At 40.8% G+C, this 14,375-nt stretch overlaps 1 long non-coding RNA gene across 7 annotated transcripts in view; it reads right to left on the reverse strand.

The window, feature by feature from the left end:
* Positions 1 to 14,375, reverse strand: part of LOC120751269 (uncharacterized) — a 36,149-nt gene that overhangs the window by 6,130 nt on the left and 15,644 nt on the right. For 3 of the 7 annotated variants that reach the window (XR_009207736.1, XR_005700346.2, XR_009207734.1), the window contains exons 4-5: positions 4,069 to 4,228; positions 3,656 to 3,759 (exon numbers count right to left, since the gene is read on the reverse strand). This is a non-coding gene — a long non-coding RNA (uncharacterized LOC120751269). The other 4 variants (XR_009207737.1, XR_005700345.1, XR_009207733.1 and 1 more) reach the window with 4 other exon arrangements.

Consider the following 14,375-nt stretch of genomic DNA (forward strand, 5'->3'; position numbering starts at 1 on the left):
TGTTAAAATAATTTTTAAGCCAAATATTATCATCACCGCAGCTCATGTAAGTGCTCATGCCCATGCACTGGAAAAATAGGAATATCATATTATATTTGTCATTATTATTGATAGTAAAACATTTTAGGACAGGTTGTAAGAATGTCATAGTTTTAATTTCAAACTGGGCGGAAACACCAATTAATGTAGTGGTTTCACGTTCACTAAATTTTGGTCTTGGTACTTACTCTTTCTGTGGGAGAGAGACTAGGAGAAAAACAAAGCAGGCTCAACCTAAAATTAACAAATAATTTTATTAACATACACTAAAAGAATAGAAATAAAGAAACTTGGGAAAAAAAACCCTAAAACGGAATGAAGCTTCAAAAACACTCTTCTCTCCCCTTACAAACTGTTCACTTTCTTACAAAACAACATAAAGAGACAAAACTTGTAAATTTCAGTCAGTTTTAATATCTGACAATAGTCTTTCATCAATTCATTAGGGGAAGAGTATCTTTTAGAGTCATGGATCCCACTGACAACCTAGAACAGTTCTCTTGTGGGTTTTAAACTGTCACAAAAACAGCTGCCCGGGGAAACCTGCCTTTGTGACCCTCCCAGGAGCAGTTTCCCAAGCTGCTTATGGGTCATGGGTCTTAGACTTTTGCATACTGGGGTGTCACCTTTTAAAGATATCTTCTCACTTCTTCACTGGCGCACGGGGCTTCTCATCTTTATCTCTGTTCAAGCATCTTATAGGATTAATATTACTTAGTCCATCACAAACACCTTTGCTCAAATCCACACACAAATAAAAACAATCATCTCCCCAAAGGCATATTTTTCCCATGATTTAAAGGAATTATCTAAATATAGAGTTCATTTCCATGGCTCAAGTAAGAATGGAACAACCAACTCTTCAACCCTCTGTCCCAATAGTCTTTTCACTCTTGCTCTACTGACTTCATGCTGTTGGTCTTTATGTTCACTCTGTCCTTTCTTGCTCTCTCAGAGAAGGGCTAAGCTCTGGAAGCTTCATGTTGCTAAGAAAGAGTTAAATCTGCTCAGAGTCTTTGTCTCTCTCTCTCTGTAGCTCCTGGTGTTAGATGTTCAAGGCCAAACTGGTGAGGGAAGAAGAACTCACACAGACACATCAGAGATCAGAGCACCCGGGCAGTCCGGAATCACAAAAAAAACCAGGCAGAATCATAAATGCCTTCTCAGCCCACTCCTCAGTGTAAATCGGGGTGGCTTTGGCCCAAATGGTGCCCATAGCTCTTATCAGGGGCCCAGCAGAGATCTCTCCTTGTTCCAGAGAAGTCTGAAGAAAGTAGCTGCTGCAAAACAGCAACCTCTCCTTCCCTCGATCTTACCTGGGAGCCGATGGAATCCGGCCAGGCCTCAGGCCAGCTCCCCCCAAAAGTGGGGAGCAGCAGGCCCAGCTCGATGTTACCTGTCTCTCTCTGACCAAAGGGAAGAAGAAAAAGAACCCACCTACGGGAAATTCATGGGGTTTTATATGGTACTTCCCAAAGTTGCAGCTAACAATTTCAGTGGTTAGAACAGATGCCAATATTCCAGCTAACTCTGTGATAGGTCCCTGTCTCTTCCAAAGCAATTCCCAGGTCCTGACCTGGAGAATTATTCTACATTCTTCTATAACTAAAAACCCAAACTGTACTAACCCATGACAAAGAACAATTGAGAGTAGTAAGGAATGGTTGTATTATTAAATATCATCATTGGCCCAGTGTACTTAAGACAGCAAGTACACAATCTCTTTCTGGTTTTTAAATTATTATTTATATGGACTTAGCTGTCCTCTATTAAATTATGTCATATAGCCACTGACTAAAAAAAGCAATCGATCAGTTGAACAACATAGGTTTATCATCTGTATGCAACATTGCAGACTTTTTGCAGTTTGAGTACCTAAAGTGCCATTCAGAAAAATGTGCCGCCAAAGGAAATTAATTTGGATTAATTTAGCTGTCTTATTCTAGGATTGCAGCCTAATAAAAAATTCTCCCTGGTGTCTTCTTATTCCTACTGCTCAGTGAGGTCAGACAGGAGGTTCAAGGAGACAGGTAATTTATTTTGCAATCAGTATTGACTTCTTGGTCTACAGTTTATCATCAGTTTCTTTCCGTGGGAGAAGTGACCAAACAGAAGACATGACTTGGTGTGTGACTAGCTCAAGAGACAGTTCATCCTCTGACTACTAAACAAAATATAGAATACTAAGAATCAACTTTTGCAAGAGCCAGCTGATAAAGTCTTTGTTACAAACTGCTGTGAGGTGTACATCCCCAGTGTTCATACTACCAGCCATTTACTAGTGTTCATCCTGCTTCCAGGAATCTTCACATTTCCTCCTGGAAGAGGAAGCCTGGATACAGCCCTTCCTCCTGCAAGCTCAAAACCTATGCCACCAAGAATCAAAGCATTTCTCTCACCTATTCTGTGCTGAAGGAACTGTTAGTTTCTTAAAAGTGGAATACAACCAGCTGCTAACACCAAAAGCAACATCCCCAAAATTAAGACTAAGTATCAGATTTTGTTCAATGCCTTTAGGCCTTTGAATAACAAGATGTCAGCAGCTCTGATCAAGTAGCCACAGAATCAGTCATAGAATGGTGGGCATTGGAAGGGACTTCTGGGGGTCATCTGACCCAACCACCTTGCTCAAGAAGGGATACCTGAAGCAAGTTTCCCAGGACCGGGTCAAGATGGCTTTGGAATCTCCAAGGATGGAGACTTCACAGCCTTCTTGGGCAATCTGTGAGGGACCACATTCACCATGAGTAAGGGTTTCCTGATGTTCTGGTAGCACCTGCTGTGCTCCTGTTTGAGCCCATAGCCTGCTAGAAAGATGGCAGAGAGAAACTACCTGGAATACGATGCAGAGTTGGAAGATAAGAAGGCTTTGCTAAATAAGAAGACTTACACACAATTATAGGCTTCATACATGTAAAGACCAGCTTTTCCACCCTTTTAGTGGTCCTGTTATGAGCTTTGTGATACATCTTCTGTGACAAGCTCAAATTGCAATGCTCATGCTCTTCTGCCTCTATCAAAAGATCAGCCTCACTCTCTGCAGTGATGGACACACATAAATAAATTATAGTGAAACTTCTTCAAACTGTCATCTGGAAAGGGACAAGAAGTCTGATTTTCTTCATAGCAGAAGCTTTGGATAGGAGTTTGAATCTTTCTTATGGGTTGTGGGATTTTTTCCTGGAAAAATATTAGTTTAATGTTTTTGAAAAGATTTTGACCTTTTTTGTGGGCATATCATCAAAGCATATTAGTTTAATACTTGCTGTCATTCATTTACTGGAGAAAAATCATTAAACACATGTCACTTCAAAACTGCATGACATAATATGAAATTGAAATGACCTTTATTTTGGCACACTAGTGCACTGAGTTAGAGTATTACGATGTCCCAAGTGCTGCCTGTTCACAAATGCTGGACAGACTACTACTATGGCTCTAATGTGCTCAGAGATTGTGCAGCCTGTGAGTGACTGTAACTAACTGAAAATAGTGAATTAGCTTTGGGGGAAGATTCACAGCTTACCAGTGGGAAAAGCCACTACTTAGAGAAAATGGTTTAATTTATGCTGGAAATTTGACCAAATAGAAGTGGAAATTTTGACCAAGTACTCACTTTGGTTAGATGCTGTTTCAGTGTTTCGCCTCCTGTCTTGCAATCCGTAAACTTGCATCTTGGGTCTAGGATACTTCTTCCCGTCCATATGGCTCACACCAAGTCTGTAAGAGTGACAGCTGAATGAGTCACAGTCATGCTTAACTTCAAGCACAAAGGTGTCTAATTCTAAGTCTTAAAAATTCACATGACTGCATCATAAAAAGCCACAGGCTGCTGCAACACAGATCTTCAAAGCAGTGTTAGGGAGTGCACAGATGTGCATGTCAACCCTCTGCACCCACTGCGCCATTCTCAGGACTCAGGATAGTCAAACAAGAGTCAGATTTCCACTCATTTCCTGAGGTTGTTCAACAGCATCTGATGGATGCTGTGGATCACTAAGATTCTGTCCCCTGGACCTTTTAACATACATTCACCCATCGCCTCTCACATCAGGGGACTTCTCCTGAAGAGGTGCGGAGCTCCAGGACAAAGATGTGACTGATTCTTGTATCTGTTCCAACAAGGAACACCACAGCTAAAGCAGTTGCAGTGTTTCGCTGTGTCCAACTGAGGTCCTTCTCCTGAGGCCTAACAACACAAAAGGCATTTTGTAATAGCTCCCTTTGAAATCAAATTAGCGATGTTTCAAGGCGTGACCCGTAAAGGGCTGCTGTCCAGAATGGACATGTGTTTGACAGATACAAGTTCCACCTAGCGCCCCTCTTCAAGAGTACAGATGGAATCAAGATGTGTGAACAGAGCTCCAAAAGGGGAGCCATAGGATATCAGGATATACAGCAAAGCACTCTGCCTCAACAGATAAAAAGGAAACAATATCAGATACAGTGTGAAATAGCTCACTCCAGCTGGTAGGACATATTCTGACAGAATTATATAGGTATGATTATTGCAGAAAAAGATGCTATTCCATATGTGCAAAAGCTAGCAAAATATAGCCCAAATTAAACCATATAACCTTGTGCCAACTCCTTATAAAAGCCATAAAAAGTCACAATCTCCTACTTCCATTTGTCCATACACTGCAAAATGCTAGAAGTTATTGTGGGCTGCAGCTCAGAATACCCATGAACACAATTTGGAGATTAGGAGTATCTAGAAAGCAGCCTATTTTTACCTGTCTAGCTATAAAATTAATAGAAAAGCTAGAAAAGATGATGAGCTTTCAAGTTTGCCACAACGTATTTGCTTATGTGACAGAAGACTAGCCACCCCTTTGTCCTGCAGGGTCCATTTCTCTGGAGCAGGAATGAAGGTGAGAACTCCTGTCCATAGTATATAAAACAGGAAAGCATTTGGTGGTTGCACTTTCCAAACATCCAAAGGTCCCATTTGACTGTAGAGAAAATTAATTTAAAGCACAGCAACTTACTAATGCAGTCCAGGCCTCAGCTCCATAACTCATTTTCACATGAATTCACAGACAAGAAAAAAAAAAAATCATGCTAGTATATTGAAAGCCCCTATAGCAGCCGAATTAAAAGAAACATCTGCTGTCAGGAACTCCATCAACTACTCCTTGTTGCCAGTGTCTTCTGTCTGAGAAGGGGACAGGACAGAGATTAACTATGTGTATTTTGCAAGGTGAAACAGAGTCCAGGGCAAGACATAGGCTGTGCATTCTTCACTATGTGTCAGGACCAACCACTTCTGAAAAAATACCAAGTACCTTAGGCCAGGACTAGGAGCCAAGGTTAAAATACCACAGTAAAAAATGCCTGTGCATGCCAACAGCAGACTTCACTGATGGTAGAACTTAACTTGCATCAGACTCCCAATGTCTCATTTCTTCAATGATTTTCAAGGTCTGCCTCTGCTAACAATAGGAATGGCAATGGTTTCAGGGAATGGAACCCATTTCTACCCTCTCAAAAAGGGTTAGTGGAGTATACCATACTCTACACAGTTCAGACATAAGGTTATGGCCAAGTTCTTGTATATCTACCTTTTCAGCTGCATTTAATTACTTTAAAATCACTGACTAACGCTTGTGATTTTCATATTATTTTTTTCAGGAAATTACTTTAGAGACCAGGGAACTGTCACAGTGATCACAGAATTATATGCAAGTGGCAACCTGATAAACTCACCATCCCTGAGACATACAGAACACAAGATTCAAATCCTGATACGAAATGCCAGCCCAGAAAAGGTGGGAACTCAGCTCACTCTCCATGTTCAAGCAGATCTCCTTCCTTGGACTGCAGAGACAGTTCTCAGATTGACTTTGCTCATTCCCTCAGGGTAGGAATGAGGACACCAAACTTCTGCCACTAGAATTTGATGGTGAATGACTTTGGATATGAATCCCAGTGTGGCCAAAGCTCTTTCTTTTGGATTATAAACCTAGTTACAGCTTGGATTAAGGAGTTAGTAGCTGAATGGTAATAGGATCATTCTCATCTGTGCCTCTTCTTCAGCAGCAGAGTAACATCCTCCTATTGTTTCTCAAGCAGTAACTATTCAAGTTCTCAATGTGGACTGTAAATTAACTTGACCCTGGAAACTGTGCTGTTGGAGTAGTACATTAAGAAAAGTATATAAAAAACTAATGCATTAAAACACTAAAGCCCACAGGCAATGATCAGTCTGCCCTGTCACCCAGGTTAGTGAAGAGCCGATACCTACACTTTGAATTCCCCCCTATAGTGGTACCTTTTCTCAGCATCTCTCAGCAGTCTCTACTGAGACTCCAGGGGTCTACACTGGCCCATCATGAATGTTATTTTTCTCGTGCTACTTCTGTTAAGAGCCCATAGAAGATATTTAGGAAGGAATTAAGGGTCTGTGTTAATGTGATTTCTGTCACCCCCAAGTATCTTGGATTAAGTTAAACATGCTCTTTCTCCGCTTCCACATTTCAACGTGGCTTCCCAATGCTATAGAAGTAAGCTTGTATTAGCTCTATCTGCACTACACAATTGAGAAAGCTGGGACAGTTCTTTGGGATTACAGCTACTGTCTGCAAATATTTCCCATTCATATTTTTTAACCCTCTTTACCTCCAAGACAAGATGGTCAGGTACCTATTCAGAATGGGTTCTGGGTTGGAGCTCATCCCTGAATGGTGCATATAAATTATTTGCAAAATCTAGTTGGTCCAGGTCTAAAGCATGCCAGGGACTCTTTTAACACTTAATTGTAGACTAAGTGGTGCTTGGGGATGCTTCCTCACATTTTTCTTTAATAGTATATGTATTGCTGTAGACAACAGGAAAGGAAACTCAAAATCATACAGAATACAGTGATCAACATTCTGATTTTACTGCTGTTTCCTTTTGTTTTCATTTAAACTCCTCATCAAAACAGCTTCTATGGACTAATATCATATTCTACTCATTTACAAAACTATTCAATGCTCCTATGAACACCTTGATTAGCTGTCAATATATTATGAAACTTAAAGCATTATATTAGACACTGGAAATATTATGGGTACATAAAATACACTCGGACTTTCAGACTAGAAGGGGTCTGTCTTTCAGACCTCCACAGAGAAAGAGACTGAATTTCTCTTCAGGGGGTACCCAATCTGCATCATACACCAAATTTAAAACAGAGTCACATTACAGAGCAAGCAAGCATTTACAGGTCTCTACTCTAGGACAGAGATCCCCATCTCTTGTCTGAGTGTGACAGCTCCCATGCGGAGGTCACTGTTTTCTGGGTTATTCAAGCATTCAGTGCTGCTGTTGAGTCGATCTGTCCCCACTCAGTTATGCAGTTAGGACACATCACCCCTCAGTTTCACCATACATTCTCAAACACACTGACAGACACAAGGACAGTAGTTTTAAATCCTTACAGAATGGAAAAGATCTTCCCTGCTCAGAGACAAAATTCCCTATCTCTCCCTGGCATCATTACTTGGTAGCAATAACTCCAAGGTGTTGAGACCACATTTAGCTTTACGGAATAAAACATAACAAGCTGTCAAAATGTGCATAAATAAATTAGAGTCATTATTCCAGCTTAAGGTTCTGGGGACATAAACAATCCTCTTGAAGTTCACTGTGACATTTTTTGCAGCAAGAGCCAAGCATTAAAATTACACCCTGTATACAGAGAGCTGTAAATGCATTCTGTCTTAGGGCCTGGCACTGCTGCACAGAAATCCACATGCTTGCCTTGGAATAGAAAATACAGCAGTTGAGGGCCAATTCCCTGCCCCTGAGCACAAGTTTTATGGCACAGCCCATGTCCATATGGCTAAACTCTGTCCTGCTCACTCCCCAAAGAGGAGTTCTCATCCATATCTGCCTGTTTGGAAAAGTCCCCAGCTCTCGCTGCTGCCCTGACCCATCTCTAGGCCCAGCTGCAGAGAGCACTGGCTGGCATGGGCAGAATCATGCCCCAGAGTGTGCTAACACCCAAACTCTACAGGTCACCAGCACACTGCTCCTGGCCATGCCCAGTGTACCAATACAGCCACAGTCTGGGACTTCTGCTAGGATACTAGCCTAAATGTTTACCCTTTTGTAAGTGACTTCCAGTTAGATAATAAGAAATGCAGAAAGTGAGATACAAAAAAGAGATGAGGAGTGAAGACATACACACATTTTTTGTGTATAGGGATATAAAGGAGCTGTACCAGGTAAGATCACATATCCATCACACCTGTATCACTAACCAATTACATAAACTTAGGAAACAGTGTGACATCAGGGTAAGCACACAGTGATACCTCCTCAGCAGTCTCCTGCAGCTCTCTGTGACCCAGAGACTTCCTGAACAAAAAGAGGTACCCTGGTATTTAAAAGCCTTCTGAGGATTCTTCACAAAGAAAATGAATTCTGGAATGAAATGCTGTATAATTAAAAATCCCATGAAAATAGGCTTCAGCAATTTGAATTATAAACAAGGACCAAACCCACTCATCCAGAAAACACACTTTACATCAAAAGAACATCAAAACAAGGATGAACAAGAGTAGTGTCATTACAAGAAATCATCAAGCTGAAAGCTACAATCTCTAAGAGCAAAATGGCACTGATATTATGACAGAAAGCTTTTCTTGAGCTCAGTGCACATAAAACACAACAGAATCAAATTTTGTAGCGTATTCAAGGCAGAACCTGCTATGGGAGAAATTAAAAATAGCTAGTAACTCAGAAAATGCAGGAGCCCTCCTATTTTGCAACCAACAATTTTTAAAGCAAATTTTTTTTCTAACTTTTTTTGTATACCTCTTTAAGGTTTTGAAAAACCACCATAGCAACTGTGTCTTTGGGTTCTGATGGGTATTTTCGAGCTACTTGCTAAATCCATATTAGGAGCTGAGGCAGCCGTGGCAGTATGAAGGATTGTTCCATTCCTGAGTGGAAAACATTCTTGCATTTTGTCCAGCTGAAATACTGTATTTCCACTGAAAATGCCATACTAATAAGCTCACTGGTGATGTTTATCTAGAAATTATTTAGACAGAAAAAGTTTTCATTTCTCTGTCTCCCCTTCTCTTTCTCTTCAATGTGGGATCAAGTGGGTCAAACCAAGTCTAAATGCATTTTCCCCCCTTAATAATAAAGAAATTGGTATTTTGCTACTTTTGCCTTGATGTATCAAAAACATACCAAGGTAGAATCATCCTGCTTTCCAAAACTTTTTGTTGACCATTGAAAGAAAAGACCCCCTAACAATTCATCCAGCACAGAAAAGTTCTTGCTTGCTCTGTGCTTACTCACAGTGTCACAACAATGCAGATGCAAGCTGGAAGATCCATGATCTGACTCCTCTGAGATTTCTCCTCTCCTCCATGTACTTTGTAAACATGACACAAATGCAATCCAATATTTTTATCTGGGAAATCATGGAAAGTTACAGAAATTAATTTGGAGCAGATGACAGAACAATTCTGACTAGGACAAAAATCAGGAAGAATACAAAGTCTTCTGCCAAACTTGGGAAGGAGGTAAAAAGACAACAGAAAATTTGTGCTTCTATAGATCACCATCTGATGTATATTAGAGGAATGCTGGTTACATCATTCAATTCTCTTTGGTCAAAAATTTCCTCATCTGCAAAATGGTGACAGCAGTACTGCCAACCTCACAGGGATCCTGTGAGAACAATGACCTGCTTTTCCAGTGTTCTTACACTGGGCAGGTATTAGATGCAGGACAGAGGAGCCCACCACCACCCCATGGCCTCCTCAAATGCTCGAGAAGCATTATAGGGCTCCTGGAGTGCAGAGCAGACCTATTCATGTATGATCATTTTACCTAAACCAGCATTGGGCTGGATTCCTCAGATCACTAATAACCTTCAGCTCAGAACACAACCACTACACCAATGCAAGATAAAAAATACAGCGCTTACAATTATATGTGTAAGATCAAATTAATAGAGAAACAGAATAAATGAATCTAACAATATCAGATCAGAGTACATTTGGGTTGCAAAGAATTTAAGAAAAAAAACAAAAGGGGGAATACCCCAAAACTGTGCAAAATGATCCTTCAGACTAACCAGCAATTCTAGCAAGCCAGCCATACAGCAAGGGCTTAGGGATCAGCTTACTAGGCAAAATAAGCATTCTCATGATGTGTAAGCTGTTATGAGAGCAGCGGGGGTGATGTAAGCCCCTCAAAAATATTCCATTGTCAGTGCAGCAACATCCTCTCAGAAGGAACAGTTTCATATGACATAGTTTAGTGTCCTAAAGTCTCTCACCCCATTAGTGATCTTCATGTGTTGGAACACATTACGGAAAAAAAACGGAGGCATCACTACAAGATATGCCTGCAAACAGGTTAATACACAGGAGAGGCAGCTTTACAGAAAGACACCATGAGGTTCTCCATTTATTTTCCTCTCAGCCTATATCGTGGCAGGATAAAGGACAGACATAATAAATAAGGGAATCACAAAAAAAAAAAAAAAAACAACAAAAAAAAAAAAAAAAAAAAACTTTTTCTAAAAATAGTGTGTGTACCAGATTATATCCTACTTCTTTCCAATCTGGTGGTTATAGTCCCGCTTATATAGGTATGCCTTATCACTAAAGACAGGCAATTAAATATGGGAATGGATATCAAGTCAATGGTCTGCATTCTTGTGAAACCATTCCACCATTCTTCCACAAACTGGAAAATATTTAGCAAGAAGTGTGCAAACTGAGCCTGGGTGCAAGAGTGTGCTTGAAAGGTGAGTATCATCTGCTGGAAGCAGATCTAGACGGAAGGATTAAGCACAAAAAATATTTACCTTTTTCTCCAGATATAAAATTTTGTTCCTCTGGCCTGAAAATATTTGTTACTTTCATTTTGAAACTTTGAGTTTTCTATTCATATTTTCAACAACAAATTGTCAACTGCTGATACAAAATTTACCGTGTTTCACAGAAAAACCTACTAACCTCAGCAAAATATTCTTCCGCTTGCTCACATAGACCAAAGCATTTGAGCCATTGGAAAACACAACATAGAATAAAACATTCAGCCATCAAAACTCACCTATCTGTTTAGTTTTTCTCTAACAGCCTTTCAGATCTTCAGTTCAGTGACATGAAAACCTCTCAAATCTGGAAAATGGTCAGTCTGCAGAGAAAGCACTTTCCGACAGCTTTGATGTCTCCTGGTGAGACTCTACATTACTCCAGAAGCCCCAGGGATATACACTGTAGCAATATAAGGGCTGAAATTTGTCCTTATATTTTTGTACCACTAAAATCCAGCATAATCCTCATTTTGAAGACTTAAGTGAGACTTAAGCAGTACATAGCCTCATACCAAGTCTTCTTTGTGTTGGCACAAATTTCACCCAGGCAAGACAATATTTGCTCAGGTGCAGTACCTTGGGTGAGAGTTAATCCCTTTCATTTCTGACACAATACTTATTATGTACAATAACTAATAAAAGCCACTCTTGAGATCGACAACCTACACATTTTCAATTTCCTCTCATGTACTGTCATCTTTCATAAGCTCCTTTGATCCTGTATAGGTGTCAATCTTTGCATGCATATAGGTCACAAGAAAGTTCATCTCATGTTAATAGCCCAGTCACCTTCAGATACATTGATTTTAAGCTATTTCCATTTCCAAATTTCAATTTATCATCTTACTTTAGTTATTGCATTCTTCCCAAAGATATGAAGCAACAGAAGCTGTGATTTTGTTTGGACCTGTATTAAAAAGGAAAAAGTCATGTCAATAAGTCAAATATCAAAGCCTCCTTCTTGTCAGTCAGAGACACATGCGCACACTGTGCTCTTCCTTGTCAGGGGAAAGGTGGCCCATCTGGGGCAGGGTTTTGGGGCCTACTGACCCTGGAGCAGTATTCCTGAGACAGCGATTGGTCTGAAATCACACAAAATGCAGAATCAAATCATGCGGCCTCATGAAATCTGAGCCAAGGACTCTGAATTTGGGGAAAGGCAGAGGGCTACCTGATTCAGGCACTCCTAGAAGAGCCCTAGGACTGCTCTTGTCTTCCTCCAGCCCCAGATGCTGCGCACTGCCCTCCACAAGCGCACAGGCTGGATCTTCCTGCAGCCTGAAATCCCTGCCCAAAGCAAAACATCTTCCATAGCTTTTTTCTTTTTATCCACAAACCACCAGCACTCAAAGTTCTGCCTTCTTTGGTGTTTCAAACAGGAGCGGAGGCTGCCAGTGACAGAGCGCAAGACAAGAAGGCCTGGACTTAATCTTTTCTGAGAAGGCAAACCTTACAGAAATGTTTGTTTTTGCTCTGCTGTTCAACATTCCAGCTAGTGGGAAGCTTCAGAAACTTGTTCTAATGGCTTGTTTCTCCTGCTCCCTCCCATGGCAAATTGAAATCAATATTTTTAGATTCTTGTCATTCCCTTGAAGACTCTCTCTCTCCCTCCCTTTCTGAGGTCACACAAACTTTGCTTTGGACTCCAAACTATTAATTTTTCACATTACTCATTTTAGGTGTCTGAAAAGCTTCTTACTCACCAGCCCATAGAAGGAAGTGTTCTTTTTTTCTTTCTTTCTTTCTTTTTTTCTTTTTAAGACAAATAAGAGATACATATCTCAGCAACAGAAATTAATTCTCTTCCATGCCATTGCAACAAGGTGTCTCCAAGCCTGACTTGAAGTCCCCCCTCCTTGGCACACACTTGCTGGCTTTGCTTCACCATCAGAGCACTTTGCTTCCATAGGCACAGGAAAAAAAAATCCGTGCCAATTGAGTAAATCGGGATTGCTTTTCTAAGCAGGCAAAGTAACTTCAGGGAATTGTAGTGAAGCTGAATTCATTTCCCACAGGTCACCAAAGACTGTGTCAAACATTACTGACTTTTGGTAGCCATGAGCTTAAGTTAGGCTTACACTCTAACTAGAGCTTAACAGCTGCACAGGCCAGTGTCAGCTTCAGGAGCTCAGCAAGGACTCCTGTCAGCTATGTGTGGAAAAGAGATGAGCATGCTACAGGAAGTGGCCTGTGAAGCAAGAAGCAGCCTTCCTTATTTACCAAAAGTTCCATTTTCTTCTCAGCTCCTCTTCCAGACTCATTTGGACTAGCAGAGGAATATATCAGTGCAGTCCTACCTGTCAGCAAGGAAGAATGTTTGTGCATCAGATTCCTCTATCTCTCTACCAGAGCTTTGCTCTTGGATCACCTGAGGCTCCTGATAACCTCCTATATTACTGCAGCTGTCTGTTTAACATAAACCCATAAAATTCTTGAGGTTGCCACATTGCCCTTTTCTCCTGTCCACACCCAGGATCTCCTCATCTTCTTACACACAGTAAACAATTCCCCACAGGGTCCACACTTGTGATAACTCACCAGCCCATTCAAACTTCAGCTCTGATGCACATAATGCAGCAAGCTTGCGCAGTGCTGTCAGGTAAGACTTTGCTGATGCACTCTGACTTTACCAATAAAATAATATTTGTGTTCTCAAAACCATCTGCTGAAGTCTCCCGGAATACCATAACAAGAGCTACAAAGTATTTTTAAGGGGGGGGGGAAAAAAAAGAGAGGGAGAGAAAATATTTTTCACCATAGAGACTTCAGCAAGTCAGCTTATGTAGACAGGTTGGAAAGCATTTTGCAAAGGCATAAAGACAGTTTTGTTCTGCTCATTATTTATACAGTTCCTTTGGTTGAGTTCAAATTGGATGCAAGTAGTACCATAATCAAGTATTTCTGGTTTGGTCCTTGAGTGGGCAGAATACAACTGAAATCCAGATGATCCACATTTTTTACACCAGGTAAGCCAGGATGACATACAGAGCAAAACAAACCAATTTGCGAATGTCCCTATCCAGATTTTCGGTCTGAAAAATCTGCTGAGCTGCTTTTGCTTGTTTGGAAAAAGTCTTAGGCCTAGATCAGCAAGGTCTTTCCTTGCTGCATTGCCTCATGCCTGCCTGAGACAAGGTCCTGTGCAACTATTTCTGTGCTCAGGATGTCTGAGGTGTGAGTCTTAAGTCCCCTCCCCTGCAGACTCCTGAAAATATACTCTGACAGACTGTACTATGCAATTTCTCCATTCAGCTGTCTCTTGAGAGTCCCTTTTTGATAAAGACAAAAGTCTAAATGTACGCAAATGCATAGCATACGTAGCCAAAAGAGAGAGAATGAAAGCATTAGTCAATCAGTATTAACAACCTTTGTTTAATACTACAAATATCTGGAAGCATTTCTTTGTCCATACCTTTCTGGAAGTCCACAGCCTATTTCCCAATCAAAGACAACATGCTGCCCATGCAGCAGCAATAAAGCTGTCACACCGCCTTCGGCTGTA

This window comes from Hirundo rustica, chromosome 3 (genome assembly GCF_015227805.2).
Source record: "Hirundo rustica isolate bHirRus1 chromosome 3, bHirRus1.pri.v3, whole genome shotgun sequence".
NCBI lineage: Eukaryota > Metazoa > Chordata > Aves > Passeriformes > Hirundinidae > Hirundo > Hirundo rustica.